The 27,584-nt window shown below is 45.4% G+C and overlaps 1 long non-coding RNA gene across 1 annotated transcript in view; it reads left to right on the top strand.

Moving 5' to 3' along the window:
- Window positions 1-305: 305 nt before the first annotated feature.
- The window catches only part of LOC117520247, a 57,207-nt gene continuing 29,928 nt past the window's right edge, over window positions 306-27,584 (top strand). Inside the window, exon 1 of the long non-coding RNA XR_004563583.1 lies at window positions 306-396. This is a non-coding gene — a long non-coding RNA (uncharacterized LOC117520247). The remainder of the gene's footprint in view (window positions 397-27,584) is intronic.

The raw sequence follows: 27,584 nt of genomic DNA, 5'->3' as shown, positions 1-27,584 counted from the left end.
GTATGCAATCTCGCCATGGTCTGATGTATACACAGGGGTTGGGAAAATGGAGGAACGTTGGCCAGTTTTGCAACAGAGAACAAAAACATCAGCAAACGTGAGCGAGGCGAGTCGATGACCTCGAAAACACTATTAAAACACCGTGTTCCCATTTGGTAATTATCTTCCTGCACAGATGAAGTCAGGCTGAAAATCAACTGAAAATAAACTGGGATGATAATGACAACAGCGATCACCGGAGCAAACTAATGAAAAGGAGAGGAGACGAGGACATGGCTGTGAAAATGAGAGTGGGGGAGAGAGGTTAGAGAGCGCGGTGGAACTCGCTGCTTAGTGTGACTGAGGCATGGGAACTGCGTGGGACTTCTGGACCATCTCTGGCTCCAAGAGGATCTGGTTGGTGACTGACGCACGTGCACAGACATATATATATATATACAGGGGTATACACACACACACACACACACACACACAAAACCAAGTGCAGAGAGAGTCTTTCAATTTGGGACGTGTTCAGCTGTCTTGACGCCATTCCGCGAGGGTTTTGGTTCATATCCGGTTTGTATTTAATGCTCTGCTGCAGCACATGTTCATCACCACCTTGTGTGAAATCTCTCTGTATTTAAGCTGTGACGTGCTCGGCATTATATTTGGAATACAGTTCAGCACTTAAGTACATATGGGTTAGCTTTCAGTATTTGTGTTGTAGATGATAGAGGGTTATTTCACTTGTTGAGGGACGTTGCAGAGTGCTGCCTGTGTTGTACCAGAAGAGGGCAAAATCTGGTTAGAAACTATGAAGGAAAGCCTCCCATGCTTGCTACACATGCGCAGAGTGTTGTTTTGTGCATGTATGTGTATAAACTCCCCATCACCATGTGAGCATCTGCATAGCTGCAATCATGGTACACCAGTTGTATGTACTGTACCAGACATACTCTGTGTGGATTATTACACATATTGTTCAGTATACAGGTCTGACAAAATTGCACTTAAGTGGTAGTCAAACAAGTAAAGTACATGCACATATATACAGTAATGCACGTACAAACCCTGCATTGACTGGCATCACACAGATTAAGGAGCGGTACAACCTGTTTAAAGACGACCGCACATGGTGGAGAGCGCGCCACTCTCCGGTCGGCCATCAACATGCTGAAATGACCGGATCATTCCAAAGTGAATGCTGTGATGATGTGGGACCATCGTGTGACTATCCCAGAAATTGCGGAAGAGGTGGACATCAGCACTTTTTCGGCACATTCCACTGTGACAGAAGATTTTGCCATGAAAAGAGTTGCAGCGAAATTCATCGGCACGAAGCTGATGGCGCAGCAAAAGCGCCACCGTGTTGAAGCCTCACAGGACATGCTGTAACATGCCCAGCTCTTCCGCCATTCGGAACATTCAGATGGCTTTCGGTGGCTTTTCAGTCGTGTGATTATCCGAGAAATTGTGGACGAGGTGAGCATGCCACAACATGTCCTTCATCACAGAGGTGCTTTTGCTGCACCATCAGCTTCGTGCCGATGAATTTCGCTGCAACTCTTTTCATGGCAAAATCTTCTTTCACAGTGGAATGTGCCGAAAAAGTGCTGATGTCCACCTCTTCCACAATTTCTCGGATAGTCACACGATGGTCCCACATCATCACAGCGTTCAGTTTGGAATGATCTAGTCATTTCAGCATGTTGATGGCCGACCTGAGCGTGGCTCGCTCTCCACCATTGTGCGGCCGTCTTTAAACCGGTTGTACTGCTCCTTAATCTGTGTGATGCCCAGAGGATCGTCACCAAAAGCCGTCTGAATAATTCGAATGGTTTCCACCTGGCTGTCGCCCAGTTTCTGGCAAAATTTGATGCAGTTGCGCTGCTCCAGTCGTTCCACCATTTCCTTGCAAAGAAAAAACGACGAGAGACTACACCATCCTCACACAAAGGCTGCTTACAAGCAAATGACGCAACCGACAGGCGTGAAAAAAATTACACATGCGCACCAAGGTTCAAGGTTGGCTCATGCAAGCACACGTAATTCAAATCCAACAGGTTTTTGAAAAAAATAAAAAATGTCAGATACTTTTCTAACAGACCTCGTACATTCTGGAAGAATGTTCAAAACACAGGTGTTTAACAGGTTTAAAAATGTTTTAAAGCCATCAAACCACCCATGACCAATTTGCAGTAAAGATAAAAGGTTTTGGCATCACGCCAGCCGCAGGTTGCCTCTTATTGTATTGTCTTCATTTTCATGTGGACTCTAAAACACAGGAGTTCCAAAGATTTTGAAATATTTCGATGCCTTGTTTTGAACTAGCCAACACTAATGTGCAGTGGCGATGAAAAATTTTGGGAAACATTCTCAATCATACTTACTATCCATTCATTAATTCTGTTTTTAATTTCCTGTTTTGCTGTATATTTCATGGTGTATTTTCCCATGTAGTGGACATCATTGTTTCTATCTTGTTGGGTGTCTCAATTTTCCATAATTCACCAACCATCCAATAGGTTGCAGACACATCTGTGGGATATTACATAGGCAAAACCATGTTACTTTTAGGATTGATGTGGTGCATTAAAGTTAAATGTAGCAGTTTATCTTCATTATGTGTTCTTTTTTTTAATTTGGTGAGTTATCAGATGATACCAATTATGGTTTTTGAGTTATTATGTGCACAAATTGGCTGGAATGAACTAACCAACCCACTCTCACGGCAGTTTGTCGCGGTATTATGAAAAGTACATTAACCTATGAGTTTGTGATGGGGAGGATCTGGGGGGTTATGGTGAGGGTTAGGGGAGGGTAGACGCTAACGCTATGGTGATGGTTAGTGTTAGGAGAACGGAAGATTATAAATGGCAAAATAAAAAACCTTTCACAAAAATCGGGTGCTTTTCGTGGCAGGGGCACGAAAAAAACGTGAGACTGGGCTGGAACTAATCTATCCACCCACTCATTTTCCATCCATTTTAATTCATTTACATAACACCAAATCACTGCTTAAGTTGCCCAAGGCACTTCACAAAGTTAAGGTCTAACCTTGCACAGCTCTTGAGCAAGCACATTGGTAACAGTGGTAAGGAAAAACATCCTATGGTTTTTATTTATTTTCACTGTAGGAAGAAACCTCAAGCAGACCGGACTCAGTGGGGTGACCATCTGCTCTGGTCATAGTACCAATAACAATTTAACAAATAAAACATAGCACAACTAAGAACTGCCAAACATGCAAGACAGCAAAGATGCAGTTCAGCGTCCAATTACTCATAAGGTGGTCATATAAACCAATTGTCCAAGCCCTGCTTTTAACAACAACACAAGCAATTAACAAGATTTTCCAATGAACGTCAGCTTGTGGAGGTACACTATTTTTGAGAATTCCATCTACATAAACTTGATATTTTACTCTTGGGTTTCCTCCAGATGCAATAGTTTCAATCCACATGTGAGTTTATTTCTCCATCACGCAGTGGCCATTGGGAAAGAGGCCAGAACAAAGCCATGAGCACATTGATCCTGTACAGGGGGAGTCATTAGTCTTAGATTTTATTAAAATTCTCATTGAGTGATCCCTTCATACAATATTTTGAGGAGGACACAGATGTGAAAACCTATTCAAGTGAGGAACCAAACCAATTGCATAGAGACCCTTTTAGTTGCTCCTTAAAGCCAAATCCTAAAGGATCTGGATTTGACAGTTTGAGTGATAGCCCTCAAATCATGGATGTCAATTTGTGTAGGCTTACGCCCCGGTCCACTGCTCATAGAACAGTGCAGAAGACCCTTTATTCTCTCAGTGTTGTTTCTTTGTGCTGAGTGTAAAGGCTGTACATCTAGCCACCGCTGACCTGTGAGCCCCCCCCAAGCATACACATCCTCCATACTTGGCACCAGGAGGAGGCTCTGGTCTCCCTAATCTGGGCAAGGTGACTCTTTCCATTATTGGGTCGATCATAAAGGGTATTTTTTTTAATTGCCCTTTGTCTGTCTCCTCACCTGGGACAAATTTGCCAAGGGAGGCCTTACCAAGATGTAATGCTCCAGACAACACACTTCCCAGGGGCACGAAAGTCCACAAATCCCTCCACCATGATAAGATATTTATTTAGGGAAGGGATGTGGTGGAGATGGCTCCTGGTTGTCTCCCTAGGGAGGTCTTCCAGGCATGTCTTGAAGACCTCCCTAAAAGGTAATCCCTTTGCTTTGCTGATGATACTCAGTTATACATGCCAATAACTGCTGGTAATCTCATTCACATAGAAGATTGCCTTGCATCAGTGAAAAGCTGGATGTCTAGCAATTTCCTACTTTTAAACTCTGATAAGACTGAAATGGTTCTTGGTCCAGTGAGACATCGGCATCAATTTGATCAGTTAACGCTTAGCCTAGACTCGTGTGTCATACATCACACTGACAAAGTGAGGAAACTTGGGGTAAATTTTGATCCTACGTTGTCCTTTGACCTCCACCTTAGAGATATTATGAGGACTGCTTTCTTCCACCTGCGAAATATAGCGAAGATTCGTCCCATCCTGCCTATGGCTGATGCTGAGACCCTGATTCATGCGTTTGTCTCTTCTAGACTGGACTACTGCAATATTCTGTTTTCTGGTCTATTGCAGTCCATCATTAAGGATCTCCAATTGGTTCAAAATCCTGCTGCCACACTTTTGACAGGAAGCAGAAAGTTTAACCACATTACACCCATTTTAGCATCTCTTAAATGTTAATGAATGTAAATGGAGTGCATTTATATAGCGCTTTTCCATCTGTATCAGACGCTCAAAGCGCTTTAGAAGTAATGCCTCACATTCACCCCGATGTGATGGTGCTACCATACAAGGTTATACAAGGTCTCTTCACTGGCCTCCTGTCCCTGTGAGATCAGATTTTAAAGTTCTGCTAGTAGCCTATAAAATTGTTCACAGATTGGCACCTCCATACTTAGCTGACCTAATTAAACCCTACGTGCCAGCCCGGGCTCTGCGTTCTCAGAGTGCAGGACTACTTTGTGTCCCTAGTGTGAATAAAACGTCTGCGGGTCACAGACCTTTCTCTTATCATGCCCCTGTTCTGTGGAATGATCTCCCTGCGTCAATAAAACAGTCAGATTCTGTAGAGACTTTCAAGTCCAGACTTAAGGCGCTCTTATTTTCCCTTTCGTATGGCGAGCATACTGGCATAGTATGTGACTATGCTTTTAACCCTTTTAAATAAATTTTATTAGGAAATGGAGCGGGTCGCGGCTTCAACTTTATCTAAATTCTGGGTCTTTTAGTGAAGCTTAGGGCTAATGGCTGGCGATCACCTTAGTATTGCTTCTGTTTTTCTTGTTGCTTAATGCTGACAAATTATACTGTATTTGTTGTCTTTCCGATACCTGATTCTGTTTGTTCTCTCTGTTTGAGGTGCGGCTCCATCCAGAGATGGGTGTGATCTCTACTCCTGCAACCATCCCGTCCTGTGCACCAGCAAAATTTTCTGTATATTCGTTTTGTAAATTGTTCTGTAAATTGTGTCAGTAGCATGGCCCAAGCAGAGGGTCACCCCTTTGAGTCTGGTCTGCTTGAGGTTTCTTCCTCAAATCAAATCATAAGAGGGAGTTTTTCCTTATCGCTGTGACCTGTGTCCTTGCTCTGGAGATTGGTAAGGTTAGACCTTACTTGTGTGACACGCCTTGAGGCATCTTTGTTGTGATTTGGCGCTATATAAATCAAAATAAATTAAACTGAAAATGTCCAACTGGGAGGAGGCCCTTGGGATCACCCAGGACATACTGGAGGGATTATATTCCCCAACTGGCTTGGAATGCCTTTAGATCCCCCAGGAAGAGTAATAGGACTTGGCCGAGGATAGGGAAGTGTGGAATAAACTGCTCGATCATGACCCGGACCCAAGTTGTCTCAATGTAGAAGGTTTTATTACCAACTGAAGTAATATTTTTAATAAAGTTGATCCAACATTTTCTACCAGTGTAACTGTAATCTCTAAACTGTGAGGCCTTGAGGGTGGATTTCACAGTGAGCTCATCTCCTGATAGATTATGGGCTGATGGAGGACATTTACATTTAAGACAAATTTTGGCTGGATTCACCACAATGTGTCCTTTTCCTCATGTAAAAAGGTATTGTACAGTTGAGTCAGTGGTGGAGCCAATGGGAGGTCTAATTGCCATTTAAAACAAGCAAATACAACCAAAGCGGCCTACAGTGGATGATATTTGGCTCCGCACTGTCAGTTCAACTTTGACAAAGCAACACTGCAAAAGGCTGCTGTGAGTGGCGGTGGTGACAGCAGTAGCAGCAGCAGCGGTGGCGGTGGTAGCAGCAGGAGCATGTTATTACGAAGCACATATGCTGCACGTCCAGCCTCACTGAAGCAAGCCAAGTGAGCCGCATGCATGTTCCTCCTTTCTTATTTTATGTGTTTTATACTTTGAGCAGAAATATGAGGCAACGGCGGTTTAGGTCAGCTGTTGCGGAACCCGCACCCAAAAGACACAGCGCCACTGAAGGCCATGATGTGTGCTGTTAGTGCATGCGTGTGCACTTTTATACAGCTTTAATTGCAGACTGTGAACACAGACGGACTTGTTTATTCTGCTGCATAATATGCACCGAGGCCTGGTTGGCACCACAAACACGTGCCACCCACACACACAACACGCACACACATGCATGCACGCACGTGCACACCCGCTGCTTTGTAGTAAAAGTAACTATCCTGGACAGTGTAGCAGGTTGGACCAGCCAGCTGAATGACTCACTTGCATTTTATGTTCTTTAATTTAGTCATTTGTGGATATCTGAGTGGAGAACATCCCTAACAGGCGAGATCGTCTCACATGAAAAAGATCTATTGTGAAAAAATAGGTCTCATCTATTTCTACTCTGCAGGCATGAAGGAATTCAGACTTTTCCAGAATAATAGTAACACCACTTTAAAGTTTTATTCAAATTCCCTCTGCTTAAACAAACATGCTATTTAAAGGGCATCAGCCTAACATAGGCCACTTTATTTTGAGTAGACGAAAAAGGTATAAATAGACTTTGAGGAGTACAACAAGTGAATGCTTCATATGAAATGGCTGGCGTTACATCATTGCCTGTGAGAGTGAAGTTCTGGAGAGGCGCTGGGCTCTCTGGGCCAGCCATTATGGTTTGTACTAATGTTCTGGTTTCACAATCCAAACATTCTAAGAGCTGTTATTTGCTCTCTTTTTCCCTTTTACTCAGTAATTCTGCTTTTTTTTTTAAAGCACAGAAAAGCTGTCAACAGAGAGGAGAAGCAGCTTTAAAGCAGCAGACACAGAGGAGGAGAGAGACAAGAAGAAGACAGAGAAAACTCAAAGCCAGAACAGACTTTTATGCTTTAAAAATTTAAATTGTGCAGGTTGAGAATGTGACGTATTCCTTTTATATCACCTGTGGGCCATAAATTACAGGCAGCGCATGCACTAGTGCAGGTACAGAGTGCGCGTTGCCTGTAGAATTTAAAAATTTTTATTTACTTACATTTTAATGTTTCAACACCGGAGGGTTCAAATCAAACAGAATGTTTGGAACAGTTGGTGACTTACTGAGGTCCCATTGAGCACAGTTTGTGATGCCTTCAAAAACAAAGTCCAAAACATGTGTTTCAAAGGTTTTGAAATGTTTCAGGGCAGGAATTTGAGTTTGCTGTCACTAACTTGCAGCACAGATGAAAAGTTTTGGCACCTTCCCCAGTCACACATTTTATCTATTCCTTTATAGACCATTAAAGAATGTTTAAATGCGTAAATTTTGCATGTCTAAGAGTGAAGTCTCACTTTTGCTATCAGCTTGGTGGACAGAGTGTGTGATCCACCCTTGAAAACAGATTTCTTTCCCCCAATATATTATATCTAGATTTCAGATTTTTTTTTTTTTATTCAAACGAATTTTGAAATTAAAATTTTCCTCAGCGCCATCATTTAGTATGAGTGTGACCACTAAATAATTTGGTAATTACCAAACTAACTCAAGATAAAATGACATTCATTCTGACCCAAACTGTGAAGTTACTCTAAAATGCATGGAACTGAGTAATGTGTCATATTTATACAACAAAAACATCAGCAGCACGATACTGTAATTTTGACTAACGAAACAATGCTGCTTGTTGTAATCACTGCAAGCTTATTTACAGCATGGCTTCCTCATGATGACAGCAAGAAACCTACCTGGTGTTAAGTGGATATTCAAACTGGAACACATCTGCCATCCACTGGCAAGTTGATGGTGATGTTGGACATTGAGGCCGTAACTTTAGATTTCCTATGGCAAATCTTTCCGACACTGGGATGAAATGGGATCTCCTGTACCCAGCCTTCACAGAAGAAATTGTACATTTCTGTGGTCTTGTCAGTACAAACCTGTAGTCCATCACAAGTTTTATCTGTGTTCTCCACCAAATACTGCGTAATTGTTCTGAAGGTCATGTGTTGTGTGGGCCGCTGAAGAGGAGGTACTGCTGGCCCACCATCACCAGAGGGCGCCCTGCCTGGAGTGCGGGCTCCAGGCACCAGAGGGCGCCGCCGCCTCACGGGAGCAGCCTCGGTGACAGCTGTCACCCATCACCTGAGACAGCTGACGGCAATCATCAGTGGGGTATATCAGCAGGACGGCATCTCCACCTCATTGCCGAGATATCGTTTCTACCAGAGAGGTAACATATCAAAGCCTACTGAGTACACAGTTTTGACTGAGCTAGTTATTGGTTTACTGTTCCAACGAGAGGTGGAGGTACCTTTCCTGCCGTTCGGAGTTCTGGGTGCAAACGCGCCCCCATCTAACTGTTCTTTTCCCTCGCCAGCAGTACCAGGTCCGACACGCGGAGGGCAGTGGCCACCTGGGAGTTCGGGACTTGGCGGCTCCAGTATTCCCGGGGTCCTGTGGCGGAGGAAGCCGTGTGGTTCCGGTCTTACCTTGGAGAGGCGTCTCCTATCTTCGAGCCTGCCCACACGACACCTTTGTGTATTGACTTTTGTCCATTTCTGTAATTGGTTGTATTCGTTGTGCACATTCACAACAGTAAAGCGTTGTTATTTTGACTTACTCCATTGTCCGTTCATTTGCGCCCCCTGTTGTGGGTCCGTGTTCCTACACTTTCCCAACAGGATATCTCGGCCAGCGTCATGGATCCCGAGGGGCGTCAACCGGCTGTTGAACGGCCAATGGAAGAACAAGGCGCACAGGCGTCCACAGGAGGGGTAATCGGTGAGTTGCAGCGGATCCTCACCGCTTTCACGACTCGGTTAGACTTGATGGCCGAGCAGAACGCCCTCCTGAACCGCAGGGTGGAGGCTCTCGCCGCGCAGGTGGAAGCGCGCCCTCCGGGCGCCGCTGCGGCTCTCCCTCCCGTAGACCCTGTGCGTGACAGCGACGTTCCACTGGTTGTCCAACGACCCCCCCCCACCATCCCCTGAAGCATACATAAGCCCCCCGGAGCCGTACGGAGGCTGTGTGGAGACGTGCGCGGATTTCCTTATGCAGTGTTCGCTCGTCTTCGCACAGCGTCCCGTCATGTACGCGACCGACGCTAGCAAAGTAGCTTATGTGATAAATCTGCTTTGTGGTGAGGCACGCGCTTGGGCTACAGCGCTCTGGGAGCAAAGTTCACGGCTCCTTCTGACATATGATGGGTTTGTGAGGGAGCTCAGAACAGTGTTCGATCACCCTAATAGAGGAGAGACCGCTTCAGCCGTGCTGCTGTCAATGAGACAGGGGCGCCGGAGCGCAGCTGCCTATGCAGTCGACTTCCGCATCGCGGCTGCGAGGTCCGGCTGGAATAACACTGCCCTCCGCGCCGCCTTCGTAAACGGACTGTCATTGGTCCTCAAGGAGCACCTGGTGGCTAACGACGAACCGCGGGATTTGGATGGGCTTATCGATCTTGTCATACGATTAGACAATCGGTTAAATGAGCGCCGTCGGGAACGAGACGAAGGGCGTGGCCAGGCACACGTTGTCCCTCTCCCTTCCGGTTCCAACCGCGTTCCGCCCTCCCCACGCTCCACGGTCCCTGCGCTCCGTGCGATCACAGCTCCCCCTGCTGACGAAGCTATGGACACGAGTAGGGCAACATTTAGGGCACCGGCCACACAGAGGAGGCTGGCCCGCGGAGCGTGTTTTGTTTGTGGCTCGATTGAGCATCAGGTACGAGACTGCCCCGAGCGGTTAAACACCAACGCCCGCCCCTAGACACTGGGCTAGGGGGGGGCCGAGACGTGCACGTGGGACACACCCACATCGCCACACGACTCCCAGTTACAATCCTTTATGAGGATTTAACCCTGAAGGCCCCAGCACTGGTGGACACGGGCTCAGAAGGGAATTTGCTTGATAGCAAATGGGCCAGGGAGATAGGGTTCCCTCTGGTGGCACTTACCTCGCCTGTGCAGGTACGGGCACTAGATGGCTCCCTACTCCCTCCAATCACTCACAAGACACCACCAGTGACTCTGGTGGTGTCGGGGAATCACCGGGAGGAGATCGAGTTTTTTGTGACTCCGGCCACCTCCCGTGTGATTTTAGGTTTTCCCTGGATGTTGAAACACAATCCCCGGATCGATTGGCCATCCGGGGTAGTGGTCCAGTGGAGCGAGACCTGCCATCGGGTATGTTTAGGTTCCTCGGTTCCTCCCGGTTCCCAGGCCAGGGAGGAGGTCAGAGCCCCGCCCAATCTAGGGACGGTGCCGGTGCAGTACCATGACCTTGCGGAGGTGTTCAGCAAGGATCTGGCACTCACCCTTCCCCCGCACCGCCCGTATGATTGTGCCATTGATTTGGTTCCAGGCGTTGAGTTCCCGTCCAGCAGGCTGTACAACCTCTCACGACCTGAACGCGAATCAATGGAGACCTACATCCGGGACTCTTTGGCTGCCGGGTTGATCCGGAATTCCACCTCCCCGATGGGTGCGGGTTTCTTTTTTGTGGGGAAAAAGGATGGCGGATTACGTCCATGCATTGATTACAGGGGGCTGAACGAAGTCACGGTTCGTAACCGATACCCCTTACCCTTGTTGGATTCGGTGTTCACGCCCCTGCATGGAGCCAAGATATTCACCAAGCTTGATCTTAGGAATGCGTATCACCTGGTTCGGATCCGGAAGGGAGACGAGTGGAAGACGGCATTTAACACCCCGTGGGTCATTTTGAGTACCTGGTCATGCCGTTCGGTCTTACAAATGCTCCCGCGACGTTCCAAGCATTGGTTAATGATGTCTTGCGGGACTTCCTGCACCGATTCGTCTTCGTATATCTAGACGACATACTCATCTTTTCTCCGGATCCTGAGACTCATGTCCGACATGTACGTCAGTCCTGCAGCGGTTATTGGAGAACGGCTGGTTGTGTTAAGGGCGAGAAGTGTGGGTTTCCACCGCACCTCTTTGTCCTTCCTGGGGTTCATCATCTCCCCCAACTCCGTCGCTGGCCTGATCGGCCAAGGTTGCAGCGGTGAGAGACTGGCCCCAACCACAAGCCGTAGGAGCTGCAACAGTTCCTCGGCTTTGCAAATTTTCTACAGGAGGTTCATTAAGGGCTACCGCCAGGTTGTTAGCCCCCTGACAGCCCTGACCTCACCAAAAGTCCCCTTCACATGGTCGGATCGTTGCGATGCCGCGTTCAAGGAGTTGAAACGGCGCTTCTCGTCTGCACCCGTTCTGGTGCAGCCCGATCCTAGTCGCCAGTTATTGGTTGAGGTGGACGCCTCGACTCAGGGATATGGAGCTGTGCTGTCCCAGAGTGGGAAGACCGATAAGTCCTTCACTCTTGTGCCTATTTTTCCCGCAGGTTGACCCCGGTCTGAACGGAACTAGACTCGGCAACTGAGAACTCCTTGCGTGTGAAGAGGCTCTTGAAGAGTGGAGACACCTGTTGGAGGGAACGTCCGTGCCATTCACGGTTTTCACTGACCACCGGAACCTGGAATATATCAGGACCGCCAAGCGGCTGAATCCCAGGCAAGCCGCTGGTCCACTGTTCTTCGGCCGTTTGACTTCCGCATCACCTACCGGCCCGGGACCAAGAACCAGAAGTCGGATGCCTTGTCCCGGGTACACGAAGACGAGGTCAAGGCGGAGTGTGTTGTCGGATCCACCGGAACCCATCATCCCGGAGTCCACTATCGTGGCCACCCTCACCTGGGACGTAGAGAGAACCGTCCGGGAGGCCCTGGCACAAAGCCCGGACCCCGGGGCTGGACCAAAGAACAGACTTTACGTCCCACCAGAGGCAAGGGCTGCAGTCCTGGACTTCTGTCACGGCTCTAAGCTCTCCTGTCATCCAGGGGTGCGAAGAACCGTGGCAGTTGTCCGGCAGCGCTTCTGGTGGGCGTCCCTGGAGGCCGACGTCCGGGATTATATCCAGGCCTGCACCACCTGTGCCAGGGGCAAGGCCGCCATCGCAGGCTCCGGGGACTGCTACAGCCGCGGCCCGTGCCTCATCGCCCCTGGTCCCACATCGGCTGGATTTTGTCACGGGCCTCCCGCCGTCCCAGGGAAACCACCGTGATCCTCACGATAGTGGACCGATTCTCCAAGGCGGCCCACTTCGTGGCCCTCCCGAAGCTCCCAACGGCCCAGGAGACAGCGGACCTCCTGGTCCACCACGTCGTCCGCCTGCATGGGATACCATCAGACATCGTCTCGATCGCGGTCCCCAGTTCTCCTCGCATGTCTGGAGGAGCTTTTTCCGGGAACTGGGGGCCACGGTCAGTCTCTCGTCGGGTATCACCCCCAGACCAACGGGCAAGCAGAGCGGGCCAATCAAGAAATGGAGCAAACACTGCGTTGTGTGACAGCCGCGCACCCGGCGGCCCTGGAGTACTCATCTGGCCTGGATCGAGTACGCCCACAACAGTCAAGTGTCATCAGCCACCGGCCTCTCCCCCTTTGAGGTGTGTTTGGGGTATCAGCCCCCCGTTGTTCCCGGTGGTTGAGGGAGAGGTCGGTGTGCCCTCGGTCCAGGCCCACCTGCGGAAGTGCCGTCGGGTCTGGCGTGCCGCCCGTTCTGCTTTGCTGAAGGCCCGGATGAGGGCGAAGACCCATGCAGACCGGCGGCGGACCCCGGCCCCTACGTATCGCCCCGGGCAGGAAGTGTGGTTGTCCACCAAGGACATTCCACTGCAAGTGGCCTCCCCGAAACTCCAAGACAGGTACATAGGTCCGTTTAAATTCTCAAGGTCATCAATCCCGCGCAGTGAGGCTTCGGCTTCCAGCCTCACTGCGGATCCATCCAGTATTTCATGTGTCAAAAATCAAGCCCCATCACACCTCGCCCCTCTGTACACCCGGTCCGGCACCACCTCCTGCCCGGGATCATCGATGGCGAAGCGGCTTGGACAGTGCGCCGGTGTTGGACGTCCGACGGATGGGCCGGGGCTTTTCAATATCTGGTGGACTGGAGGGGTACGGTCCCGAAGAACGCTCCTGGGTGAAGAAGAGCTCATCCTGGACCCGGCCCTCCTGGCCGACTTCTACTGTCGCCACCCGGACAAGCCAGGTCGGGCGCCAGGAGGCGCCCGTTGAGGGGGGGGTCCTGTTGTGTGGGCCGCTGAAGAGGAGGTACTGCTGGCACACCATCATCAGAGGGCGCCCTGCCTGGAGTGCGGGCTCCAGGCACCAGAGGGCGCCGCCGCCTCACGGGAGCAGCCTCGGTGGACAGCTGTCACCCATCACCTGAGACAGCTGACGGCAATCATCAGTGGGGTATATCAGCAGGACGGCCTCTCCACCTCATTGCCGAGATATCGTTTCTACCAGAGAGGTAACATATCAACGCCTACTGAGTACACAGTTTTGACTGAGCTAGTTATTGGTTTACTGTTCCAAACGAGAGGTGGAGGTACCTTTCCTGCCGTTCGGAGTTCTGGGTGCAAACGCGCCCCCATCTAACTGTTCTTTTTCCCTCGCCAGCAGTACCAGGTCCGACACGCGGAGGCAGTGGCCACCTGGGAGTTCGGGACTTGGCGGCTCCAGTAGTCCCGGGGTCCTGTGGCGGAGGAAGCCGTGTGGTTCCGGTCCTTACCTTGGAGAGGCGTCTCCTATCTTCGAGCCTGCCCACACGACACCTTTGTGTATTGACTTTTGTCCATTTCTGTAATTGGTTGTATTCGTTGTGCACATTCACAACAGTAAAGCGTGTTATTTTGACTTACTCCATTGTCCGTTCATTTGCGCCCCCTGTTGTGGGTCCGTGTTCCTACACTTTCCCAACATCATGTCTGGGTTAACCATAAGTTCAGTCACATTGGTGTAGCCTGCGTGGCGCACACATGTCCGACTGCTTACTTTAACACTTTGCACTTTGCACCCCGAGGCACCAGCTGCTGGAGTGCTTATCATGCATGTGTCAACCAATGCGGCAATAGGTTACGTTGCAAGACTTAAACCCCTGCGTGATATCTCGGGATTTGACCACTTCCGGGGACAGCCTGCTAGTCCACAACACAAACACAGCATCACTTCACAGGGAAAGATGGTGTATTTTTTTGTTTTCGGCTACAATTACCGAAGCAGTCGCGAAAAGTGCAGGTTTTTCAGTTCCAGTGGATAAGGGCACACGTGAGCACAGGAGCTGTCCATCCAGAGAGTGCACAAACAGGTTGACAGCTGTCAGCGATCGCCTGCTGTTAGTCTGGTGAAAAATCCCTTTAGGTGTTTGATCAGTATATACCTGCATTGCTACATTTTATTTGTCCGGCTGGACCCCGTAACTGCTGTTGAACTGTGCTGGCAGTGTGCCAACTTCCCACATTTGTGCAACTTTCAGATGCAGCCAGTGGACTTTCTCTTCTTTTTTAAAGTCTTTTTTGTTGTCATTTTACTTGATACACATCTGAACACAACTGTAGTTGGCTTATCGTTGTGGGATGGCGCTTCACATGGGATTTATTTATACCAAAGGTAGATTATGTATTTGTCATCTGATCAATGTTGCCAGCATGCAACACAGATGGGTGAAAGGGACTTGACCAGCTCCCTGTGGTGCACAGTGGACCGTGAGGTACCGGAGGTGAGTTACATGTTTATTTATGTCGTCGTATGCTGGGCAAACATTTCCACATCATACCTGCTACAGACTTAGGAGGTGTACGTGTAATAATATCAATCAATCAATCAATCAATCAATTTTATTTATATAGCGCCAAATCACAACAAAACAGTTTGCCCCAAGGCGCTTTATATTGTAAGGCAAGGCCATACAATAATTACATAAAACCCCAACGGTCAAAACGACCCCCTGTGAGCAAGCACTTGGCGACAGTGGGAAGGAAAAACTCCCTTTTAACAGGAAGAAACCTCCAGCAGAACCAGGCTCAGGGAGGGGCAGTCTTCTGCTGGGACTGGTTGGGGCTGAGGGAGAGAACCAGGAAAAAGACATGCTGTGGAGGGGAGCAGAGATCAATCACTAATGATTAAATGCAGAGTGGTGCATACAGAGCAAAAAGAGAAAGAAACACTCAGTGCATCATGGGAACCCCCCAGCAGTCTAAGTCTATAGCAGCATAACTAAGGGATGGTTCAGGGTCACCTGATCCAGCCCTAACTATAAGCTTTAGCAAAAAGGAAAGTTTTAAGCCTAATCTTAAAAGTAGAGAGGGTGTCTGTCTCCCTGATCTGAATTGGGAGCTGGTTCCACAGGAGAGGAGCCTGAAAGCTGAAGGCTCTGCCTCCCATTCTACTCTTACAAACCCTAGGAACTACAAGTAAGCCTGCAGTCTGAGAGCGAAGCACTCTATTGGGGTGATATGGTACTATGAGGTCCCTAAGATAAGATGGGACCTGATTATTCAAAACCTTATAAACACGAAGAAGAATTTTAAATTTTATTCTAGAATTAACAGGAAGCCAATGAAGAGAGGCCAATATGGGTGAGATATGCTCTCTCCTTCTAGTCCCCGTTAGTACTCTAGCTGCAGCATTTTGAATTAACTGAAGGCTTTTCAGGGAACTTTTAGGACAACCTGATAATAATGAATTACAATAGTTCAGCCTAGAGGAAATAAATGCATGAATTAGTTTTTCAGCATCACTCTGAGAGAAGACCTTTCTAATTTTAGAGATATTGCGTAAATGCAAAAAAGCAGTCCTACATATTTGTTTAATATGCGCTTTGAATGACAATCTCACAGTATTACTAGAGGTTAGGGTAATGCCATCCAGAGTAAGGATCTGGTTAGACAACATGTTTCTAAGATTTGTGGGGCCAAGTACAATAACTTCAGTTTTATCTGAGTTTAAAAGCAGGAAATTAGAGGTCATCCATGTCTTTATGTCTGTAAGACAATCCTGCAGTTTAGCTAATTGGTGTGTGTCCTCTGGCTTCATGGATAGATAAAGCTGGGTATCATCTGCGTAACAATGAAAATTTAAGCAATGCCGTCTAATAATACTGCCTAAGGGAAGCATGTATAAAGTGAATAAATTGGTCCTAGCTAAAATTGGTCGTAGCTGTAACACACCTAATATGTGTGTTACAGTGGTGACATCCCGTTCAGCTGCGCTGCGGTGCTGCATCGAGCCTCTGATGCGTGCACAGTGCCACATACATGTTATTACAAAACAACATTTCCTTTGCCCTCCCTGGCCGGGGTCCAGTGGAGGTGGACAAACGTGGCACAACATGTCGGCAGGCTTTGCTGTGACTGAATGATCTCAAAGCTCAACCGGGATCAGATCGTTTCAAATGTTGCTTAATTCCGGTCTTGCTGACCGAAAGGTCCCCCTAAAAATTGGTTCCCCTGATGATGCGGTTCATGGATTAAAATCTCGTTTCTGCTTCAAACTGCACACCAGTCATCATCTGTCTCAGCAACAGAAATCTGAAGCTTTTGTACAACAATCATTTCCACATAAATTCAGCATTATTTAATAAGCTGATGCTTCACCCTACCCCTTTTCGGACATGTTGGGTACACAGTAGGAACTTTTTTGTTGTTGTCTTTACTGATCTATCTTGTAATTGTTGTTGTATCAAATGTTCGAAATTTTCATTTTCATTTTCATTATTTCATCATAAAAGGTGGCAGAAGCGATCAGAGCGCTGCTGCTAAATGAGGTGCTAGCTGATGCGTTCACTGCACGTCAGACATTTCAAAGCGTCACGGAATTTTTCCCCGTTTCTGCTTAAAACAGCCTCATTTCTGCTTAAAACTGACTTTAGAATGATTTAAGAGGTTTTACCTTTATCATCTGATTGTTAATAATCCTATTAATCCATTTGATCGCTTTGGGTGAAGAGATACCGTCTCAAACGTGTTGCTGTGGTCCGAAATGACGCATGCGCAGATGCAAAAGGCGGACTGATTTTTAGGGGCAGACCGTTCGGTTTGCTACACCGGCTATGTGTGACAGGGGTATTAACACAACAAATTTTAAAAAATTCATAACTCTGTCAGAAAAGATCAGATTTCTGTCATCCTGTCTGGTATCCTTTATCGACTGACAAAGTTTGATCCAGATCAGATTACTTGAATCTGAACCAGATTTTGTAGCCATTTAAATTTAACATTGAAACCCTGTTTGATGGATATTTTACTTTGTAATCCAATTAATTTTTTTCTGCAAATCTGATTGGTTAATCATGTGAGATTGCAGACCATATAATATCAGAGTAACGGTGGAAAACTATTCGACCCTTTCACATTTGGATGTATTACTCCGCACCCTGACGGGTGATCTGACGGGTGTTCTGACGAGATGTCATTCCTGTCGACAGGCCAGCTCTCTGTGCAACTGCGCATGTGCACAAATGTGCAATCTTTTCGGGATGCGGAACTGTCGATTTATGCGACGAGACCAACCTGGTCTCACGGCAAGTCATGATTCACCAGCACGAAATATACATTATTCCCTTGGTTCGTGATATTGTGGCGAAATTTTTGTCACGGCAGCACAAATTCATTCTAATTCATTCCGTGATGGCTGCATGAAATTAAAAGTGAAGGGGGGGAGGGGGGCGGGTCAGGTGGTTACGGTCAGGGTTGGAGGTAGGAGTAGGCTTAGTAATCAGCATCATCATCAGGCCTCATGCTCGACGAGGGGGGTGTCATCATACGTAGAGCTAATCATATTCGCCAATCTTCTCCAGTTGGGTCGGTCCAATGCTAGTAGATCAGCTTCAGCTAGTAATAGGCCCAATTGGTGTAGGTCCCTGGCGATGACATCAATCCAGCGAGTGCGCAGGGCTCCGCGGGGGCGTTTCCAGCCAGCAGATTTGGGGTCAAAGTGGAAGATAGCATGTGTTGGGTGTTCAGTGGGGAGTCTTTTGATGTGTCCGTACCAGCGCATCCAGCGCTGTGCTGCCAAACGGGATGCAGGGAATTGTTGGGTGCGTTCCTGGAGCGAGATGTTGGAGACTCTATTATACCATTTTATTCTCTCTATTATGCGCAATGCTCTGCTGTCAAAGTCGCCAATTCTCTCTGCCACGGACTTATTAAGAGGCCAGGTTTCTACTGCATAAAGAAGGATGGAGAGGACTGAGGTGTTGTAGATCCACAGTTTGGTCTTTCTTGAGATGGAGTGGTGTCTCCACAAAAACAAAAAAAAACGTGAGACGGGCTGGACGAGACACACAATTCGACAGAACATCAGCTGTGCGCGCTGCTAGGCAGATGTCATAATGATGCTGTTAGCTGAGAGCAAGACAAAGTCGAGTACCGCCGCCAGAATGGGCGAATTTAAGCTGCCATACAGAAGTATTGATGTGGATTCTGACACAGAATTACCATTTCACATTTGATGGATTTGATGGATTTTCACATTTGATGGATTACTCCGCGCCCTGACCGCTGTTGGAGAGATGCTGCCTCATGGTAAGCCTTGCCGATCAAATTACCTACAGAAAAATAAACTGTGCAAACAATGGAATTGGATTAGAATGAGAATAACCCCCTTGTGTCTGATGATTTGCAGACGTTCATGCTGTTATATGGTCGCAAATATCGTTTTTTGAAGCTCAATTTGTGACCGTATAATCAGCATGAACGCAAATCATCAGACACAACAGGGTTATTCCCTAACTCTATCTTAATAAAAAATGGCAGAGCTGAAGACACTGCGATTCTCTTTGGGAGTGATGAGGATGGACAGGATTAGGAATGAAGAGCTTAGATCAGACAGTTTGGGGACAAAGTCAGAGAAGCGGGATTGAGATGGTTTGAACATGTGCAGAGGAGGGAACCAGGGTATATAGGGAGACGGATGCTGAGGGTGAAGCCACCAGACAGGATGAGAAGAGGGAGGCCAAAGAGGAGGTTTATGGATGTGCTGAGGGAGGACATGCAGGTGGTTGGTGTGAGAGAGGAAGATACAGAGGACAGGGTGAGATGGACAAGACTGACCTGCTGTGGTGACCCCTAAAGTGAGCAGCTAAAGAAGAAGTCCGACTGTTTATAAAGTTGACATGCAGACGCATATGTTTATGGAGATGTTTATGCTTTCATTTCATCTTGGTTGGAGCGCTGTAACTTTTTCTTTAATTCCTTCAGCAAAAATTCTTTGGATCATCATGCAGTTCGTACAAAACACTGCTGCTCGGCTTCTGAACCTCCAAGCGCTCCCATGTTACACTTCTGCTGATTTCGTTTTACTGGCTCCCCATCCAGCCCAGAATTTATTTTAAGGGTCTGGTTCTGACTTTTATGGCTCTGTATGGTGAATCGCATACTTATATTAGTGGATTTTTTTCAGATGTACATCACTACAACGACTTTGACATCCTCTGCTCAAGTCTTATTATCTGTTCCTGAATCTAGGTTAAAAACTAAAAGTGATGGGGCCTTTGCAGTCATAGATCCTCCACTTTTGAACTCTTTTTTGCCCTCCATTTTACAATCTGTGAACTCAGTGGACTTATTTGAACTGATGTTTACTGATCTTATTGATGTTTTCTTTGTACTCTGGTTTTGTTTTTTTTGCTTTATTTTCTTGTGACGCGCCTTGTGATTTACTTATTTGTTTTGATGATGTGTTGCATTAAAGGTCACCAGATGCAATAGGGTTTGTCGTTATTATATGTTCTTTTAATTTGGTGACTTACAAGATGATAGCATGGATTTTTTTTTAAGTTGGATTACATCACACACACTCGCTGACGCACTCACCCACAGGTTAACTACTGAGACAACAACCAGCATGTGATTTGCAAGCCACAGCTCATCATTACCGCGAGCACTACCAAACTGACTTCCATAAATGAATCTATGAGGAGGTCCAACTTGTATGTAATTCACAGCACAAACCAATGTCTCCCATCATGCATTTTTCTTACATTTAGCCTTTGTCGCTAACACAGCCTGCTGTTTCTCAAGAGCTTTCTTTGTATAGCTGAATCAGCATGTTGTAAAGCCAGTGAGCCTCTCAGTTGGATCATACGTCGTTCATATAAGCCTTGACAGCTAATTAAATAAATTCTACACACAATACCCCATAATGACAATGTGAAAAAGTTTTCTTTTTTTTAGATTTTTTTTCCAAATTTATTAATAATAAAAAACCTAACTATTCACACAGCCTTTGCCATGAAGCTCAAAATTGAGCTCAGGTGCATCGATCCTAATTCCACTGATCATCCTTGATATGCGTCTACAGCTTATTTGGAGTCCACCTGGGGTAAATTCAGTTGATTGGACATGATTTGTAAAGGCACACACCTGTCTACATATAAGGTCCCACAGTTGACAGTGCATGTCAGAGCACAAACTGTGATTTTCCCCATTGTGGGATCAATAAAGCTTATCTTATCTTATCTTATCTTAGCTTATGAAGTCAAAGGAATTGTCTGTCAACCTCCGAGACATGATTGTCTCAAGGCACAAATCTGGGGAAGGGTCTAGAAACATTTCTGGTGCTTTCAAGATACCAACAAGCATGGTGGCCTCCAACATCCATAAATGGAAGAACTTCGGATCCACTAGGGCTCTTCCTTGAGCTGGCTGTCTGTGTATCCTAAGCGATCGGTGGGAGAAGGGCTTTAGTTTTTATTTTTAATAAAGTTGAATACATTTCAAAAACACTTTTATGTTGTCATTATGGGGTGTTGTGAGTAGAATTTTGAGGGAAAATTTAATTTACCCCATTAGAATAAGGCTGTAACATAACAACTTGGAAAAAGTGAAGTGCTATGAATATTTTCCAGATGCACGGTAAATAAATAAATTGTCAAATTCAGAGATGGAATGTGTTGTGTCATCAGTTGTAATTCATAGAGGAGACCTTTATAATGACTGCCTCTGTAGACTAGATCAGGGAGCATCCCAGCTGTGTACTAAGTTTTGGTTTTGCACACGAATTACACACTGGGAAAAGACTTAAACATTGTCAGTGTTTCTATAAGCTTAATTTTGCTCACTTTTGGAGTCTGGAATCACAATTGTCACACAATTTGCAGTAAAATTTAAACCACTGGGATAAAGCAAAAAAATAAAATAAAATGATGGTGAAAATAAAATCTCATATTCACTAATATATGTTGAATCAAATTTATGTTTAAAGCAATTTTTAGTCAGTTGTATAGTTTTTGTGTTCCCTGTGGTTAGCAGGGGTGCATAGGATTATTGGAATCAGTCACTGAGTCAGTATGCAAAATTTCCTTTGGTATTTTTGTAAAAAACTGTTGCATATTCAGCTCTGACGTTTTGAAATTCTAACAGGGACTGGCAAACCTCCTGATCTGGGTCGTGTTCGTCAGGGGCGGATCTACCATCAGCTGGGTAATGGGTGGGTGGGTGGGTGTTGGTGTTGGTTGCAATTTGGTTAGGTGTGCCAAGGACACACACCAAAGTGGGGGTTTGCATACCTACCTGGAAAAAAAAAAATCTATTGTCTTTTTCCTGCACCCTAAGGCAATCTGGGAGGATAAATACTCTCAGCCCTCAACCCCCCCAGATCTGTCACTGTTCATATAGTTGAAAATGCAACATGAAATAAAGACAGATCAATTTGCTTGTGGGGATTTGTTGCAACCCACAGGGTCCTGACGACCACTGGAGGTCACTGTTGCTTGTCTAGTCCAGTAAGCTTTTTTGTCAGCAAATTTAGATTGTTAGTTATTCAGTTAGCGTCATTTTCTAGTCTTCATGTTCAGGGTGTGTGTGTATGTATATATATATATATATATATATATATATATATATATATATATATATATATATATATATATATATATATATATATATATATATATATATATATATATATATATATACAATCAACAGCGGCCTTAAAGGCTGCCAGGACCAAGCAATTAAGAACAAGGTCTCAAAAGTAACTTGATAGGGTAGGGTTCTTTGTCTTTATGAATATATATTATATTTCTATAGGACTTCTCTATATGAGGCAGATGCTCAAAGCACTTTACAATGATGCCTCACATTCATCCATTCTTGCACACATTCACACACAGATGTCAGTCTGCTGCCACAGAAGGAGCTCAACTTCACACTGGGAGTAAGTTGAGGATTAAGGACCTTACCCATTCAGGTCTGCAAATTCAACTGTGCTTCTTCTTGCCCAATATTTTAAAATTTAGATCATCACCATGTATGCTATGCTCATTGAATTAAATAATGTGCAACTGGAAGGATGCATTCTTGATCTGACCTGATCATCTGAATCATATTTTAATTTGTTCATAGTAATTTTATTTTCGAATTGTGGCTGCAACCAAATAACCCACTCTGTGCCTTGCAGAACTGCAGTATTTTTTTTTTCTTTTTTTACAAAATATTAAAATTCATTCATTTCTCACATAATAACAACAAAACAGTGCAGTTACAGAGGGGCAAATGGTGTGTATATTTTATCTGGATCTATCACTGATTCCACTTCAGCCCTGAGAACACAAAAACAATTTTAACTTGAAAATGTTCTCTCCTGCAGCTGCACATTCATGATTTACTCTTTGGCAGATTGAAGTTGGTAAGTGATCACAGGGGTGTGGATGGGTGTGAGGGACTGGCAAGCCAATCAGTATGTTAATCACACAAATTTGCTATTCTTGTGAGTGGGGAAGTGAGGATCAGATTCATCGTGTGTGCTGTAAATATTTATTCAGTGATATTGTCTGCGTCCCACTGTGAAGTTGTGGTCGCTATTATCAGCGTTGGATACTTTGTGATTGTACACTGTGTCCTCGCAGAGAAAAACAAATGTGGTATTTTGAGTAATGGTGTGTTGAAGGAAAGTCAAATAGTCCCCGGGGTATTGAAAAAGCTATTGGAACATGATTTTCTTTTAACCTAACAGAAATGGCAGGTCCTCATGCCAGTAAGAAATTAGCTCATTATTAGAGAAATAAACCCAGTGTACCCAGGTTTCTTTTCAGCACAGCATGCTTCTAAACTTAGCACTTGGTCTTTCACAGGTGTTGGGCTGCTTCAGGCATATTTGTCTGCGAGCTGTTATTATTTCAACGACATAAGACATGTTTTCTTAATCTACAATTACGCTGCAATTGCACACCAGCTGTAAAATCACAAGGATGGTTGTTTCCTAAATGCTATTGGCATGAACTGCTAACCTACAACCCCCATTTACTGAAGCGAAACAGCAGGAGGTTTGCCGAGAGCATTGTTGTTGGAGATCGACTGGAATGTCTTAATCTCGTGAAATAAAATTTGTGCATACAAACTTACAGTGCATCCGGAAAGTATTCACTTTTTCTACATTTTGTTATGTTGCAGCCTTATTCCAAAACGGAGAAAAAAAATTTTCCCCTCAAAATTCTACTCACAACACCCCATAATAACAACATGAAAAAGCTTTTTTTGAATTTTTTTGCAAATTTTTTAAAAGCAGGGGTGGTCGCCAAGTGGTTAATGCGCTTGGTTTCAGTTCAGAAGGCTCTGGGTTCAAATCCCACCCCTGCCACATTTCTCCATGTAATGTGGATTTGCGTCAGGAAGGGCATCCAGTGTAAAACCTGTGCCAAATCAACATGCAGATCCACCTTGTATTTGCTGTGGCGACCCCGAGTGCAAACAAGGGAGCTGCCGAAGGGACTTACTTTTGCAAATTTACTAAAGATAAAAAACTAAGAAATCACATGTACATAAGTATTCACACCTTAAACATAGTTTCTTGATGAGAGGGATCTCTGTAAAGTTGCTACTCTGTACTTGCAAGCAGAGTGCTATGTGGGCGGTCACAGGTCAGGATTCAAACGTGCATGCTCTGTTAGTTAAGTTATAAACGCAAGCAATGGAAAAGCTCAGATTACAACACAAACATAAGGGGTGTTGCTTCATTCTCTGCACAGGACACATTACATCTTTAAGGTAAAAATAGTTGTCTGCTGTATAAATGTTGTTTATCGGACATTTAACTGCATCAGTTGTTTGTCTGCAGTCTTATAAAGGTGCACTTTCCTTTGTTAAACTCATCTCCCTATCAATATTTAATTGTCATTTCAATTTATATGAGGTCTGTTAGAAAAGTATCCGACCTTTTTATTTTTTTTCAAAAACCTGATGGATTTGAATCACGTGTGCTTGCATGAGCCAACCTTGAACCTTTGTGCACATGCATGAATTTTTTCACGCCTGTCGATTCCGTCATTTGCTTGTAAGCAGCCTTTGTGTGAGGATGGGTGGAGTCTCTCGTCATTTTTTTCTTTGCAAGGAAAATGGCGGAACAACTGGACCAGCGCGACTGCATCAAATTTTGCCAGAAACTGGGCCACAGCCAGGTGGAAACCATTCGGATTATTCAGACGGCTTTCGGTGACGATCCTCTGGGCATCACACAGATTAAGGAGCGGTACAACCGGTTTAAAGATGGCTGCACAATGGTGGAGAGCGAGCCGCGCTCCGGGCGGCCATCAACATGCTGAAATGACCAGCTCATTTCCAAAGTGAACACTGTGGTGATGCGGGACCGTCGTGTGACTATCCGAGAAATTGCGGAAGAGGTGGACATCAGCACTTTTTCGGCACATTCCACTGTGACAGAAGATTTGGCCATGAAAAGAGTTGCAGCAAAATTCATACCGATGGCTTTGGCATGAAGCTGCTGACGGAGCAAAAGCGCCACCGCGTTGAAGTCTCACAGGACATGCTGGACTCCGAAAAATGATGCCCACCATTCGGAAGAGTCAGACGGCTTTCGGTGGCTTTTCAGTCGTGTGACTATCCGAGAAATGGTGGAAGAGGTGGGCATGTCACAACATGTCCTGTGAGGCTTCAACACGAAGGCACTTTTGCTCTGCCATCAGCTTCGTGCCGAAGCCATCGGCATGAATTTCTCTGCAACTCTTTTCGTGGCCATATCTTCTGTCACAGTGGAATGTGCCGAAAAAGTGCTGATGTCCACCTCTTCCTCAATTTCTCGGATAGTCACATGACGGTCCCGCATCACCACAACGTTCACTTTGAAATGATCTGGTCATTTCAGCATGTTAATGGCTGACCTGAGCGTGGCTCGCTCTCCACCGTTGTGCGGCCGTCTTTAAACTGGTTGTACCGCTCCTTAATCTGTGTGATGCCCATAGGATCGTTACCGAAAGCCGTCTGAATAATCCAAAAGGTTTCCACCTGGCTGTCGCCCAGTTTCTGGCAAAATTTGATGCAGTCGCGCTGCTCCAGTTGTTCCGTCTTTTTCCTTGGAATGAAAAAACACCGAGCGCATGACACACACCTCACACAAAGGCTGCTTACCAGGAAATGACGCAATCGATAGGCGTGAAAAAAATTCACGCATGCGCACGAAGGTTCAAGGTTGGCTCATGCACGCACATGTGATTCAAATCCATCAGGTTTTTGAAAAAAATAAAAAGGTCGGATACTTTTCTAACAGACCCCGTATACATAAGTAATGACAAATATGTACCAAATGTCTATTTTTGATTTGATGGTAATATAACATTATACGGCTTTAACAGTTATTGAAAGCAAAAACAAAGTATTTAAATACACATAAGTAATGTCTGGTGTTTCATTTAATTAGCAAGGCCCTCTCTGTGACACTGTACAGACTCTCTGTGCATCTGAATGCTTTGTATGTGCAGTGGGGGCACAGCTAACCAAAAAGTTAGCTTCAATAAGTGCCAATCAGCTAACTGAAAAATTAACTTTCATAATGCTAAACTGATAAACCACCAAAAATTTAGCAGAAGCAACTGCTAACCAATAACTTTCAGTGTTGTCTCCTGTACACTCAGCTACTGAAAGGGCAGTTTTGAGTTTAAACATTGCCAATGCTTCTAATCAGAATCAAAGCCAATCACAAACCCAACAAGCCAGTGCTTCAGTCTTTGTGCACCCTACCCACTGCTGTAAGGAAGAGTTGTTTCCATTCACAGAATACAACAGTTTAGCCCTGAGGCCGAAGTCCTCAAAAGGAAAGCAGGTTCGACATGGTTTTAATTTATAAACCAAATTAATCCAGATAGTTTAACTACATTAATGTCAAGTAATTTGTACAAAGTAAAAAATATAACACAGATCTTTTAATTTTAAAATAATGCACTAATTCTGAACTTTTGAACGTTAACACACAGAGATTCCAAACTGCATTATGAGTAAACTGAGCATCAATTTCAATTCAGTTTATTTACTTTCAGTGGTGGGCACAGTTCCGCTAATCCGCTAACCAATAATTATCGAAGCTAATGTTTTCATTATCGGATTAGCTTTTCAGATAACTTTGACAACAATGATCTGACCAATTACCTTCTGATAAGTTGTGGTTCGATCATTTTTAGACTGCTAACATATTGGTCCAATAATTTTTAGACCGCTAACATATTTTTGTTGGTGTGGTGAATAAAGCTTAACAGTTGCAAACATTTATTAAATCTAAAATCAATTATTTACCTGTAAAATGTTTTGTAGTAGATGTGCTGTTCTACTCTATACAAACAAACGAGAGTTGTTTTCAGAAGAAACTGCTCTATCTTCTGCAGGCAAAGGAGAACCGACCACAAAAACCTCATTTATTACTGATATGTGGGCAATATCACCCAAGTCATCCAGAGGCATACAGTTTTAACTTATGGTTATTTAAATTAACATCACATCTGAACTTTTATAAAGTGAAAATATCAGATATATGTTTTAGTTTTAAAGTAATGCACTTTGAAGGTTTTAGTGTGGACATGCTGTGTCCAGGTGCATTATGGGTAATCTCAGTACATTCATGACAGAAGAAATGCATTTGAGACACTCTGATCAGGCTCCACATGGACAACAGAATTAAACTCTTTGTATATTGTGCCTAAAACTCTCGTGAATATATTCTCTGGGTTTATAGATGTAGTTATTGTTGTTGTGTGGGCCGCTGAAGAGGAGGTACTGCTGGCCCACCACCACCAGATGGCGCCCTGCTTGGAGTGCGGGCTTCAAGCACGAGAGGGCGTCGGAACTACTGGGAGTGACACCTGTCACTCATCATCAACACCAGCTGTCACTCATCAACCACATCCTCCATAAAAGCCGGACTGCAACTCCACCTCCCCGCCGAGAAATCAGCTACCACTCAGGTAACTTCTCTGCTGCATCCTTAACAAACAAAAGTCTGATCTCATTTACAGCCGTTTTCCTGCAACGTGTCCTTATCT

The sequence above is a fragment of the Thalassophryne amazonica genome, chromosome 11 (assembly GCF_902500255.1).
Source record: "Thalassophryne amazonica chromosome 11, fThaAma1.1, whole genome shotgun sequence".
Classification (NCBI taxonomy): Eukaryota; Metazoa; Chordata; class Actinopteri; order Batrachoidiformes; family Batrachoididae; genus Thalassophryne; species Thalassophryne amazonica.
Note: the sequence above shows the minus strand (reverse complement) of the source record. Positions and strands in the feature narration are given on the sequence as shown.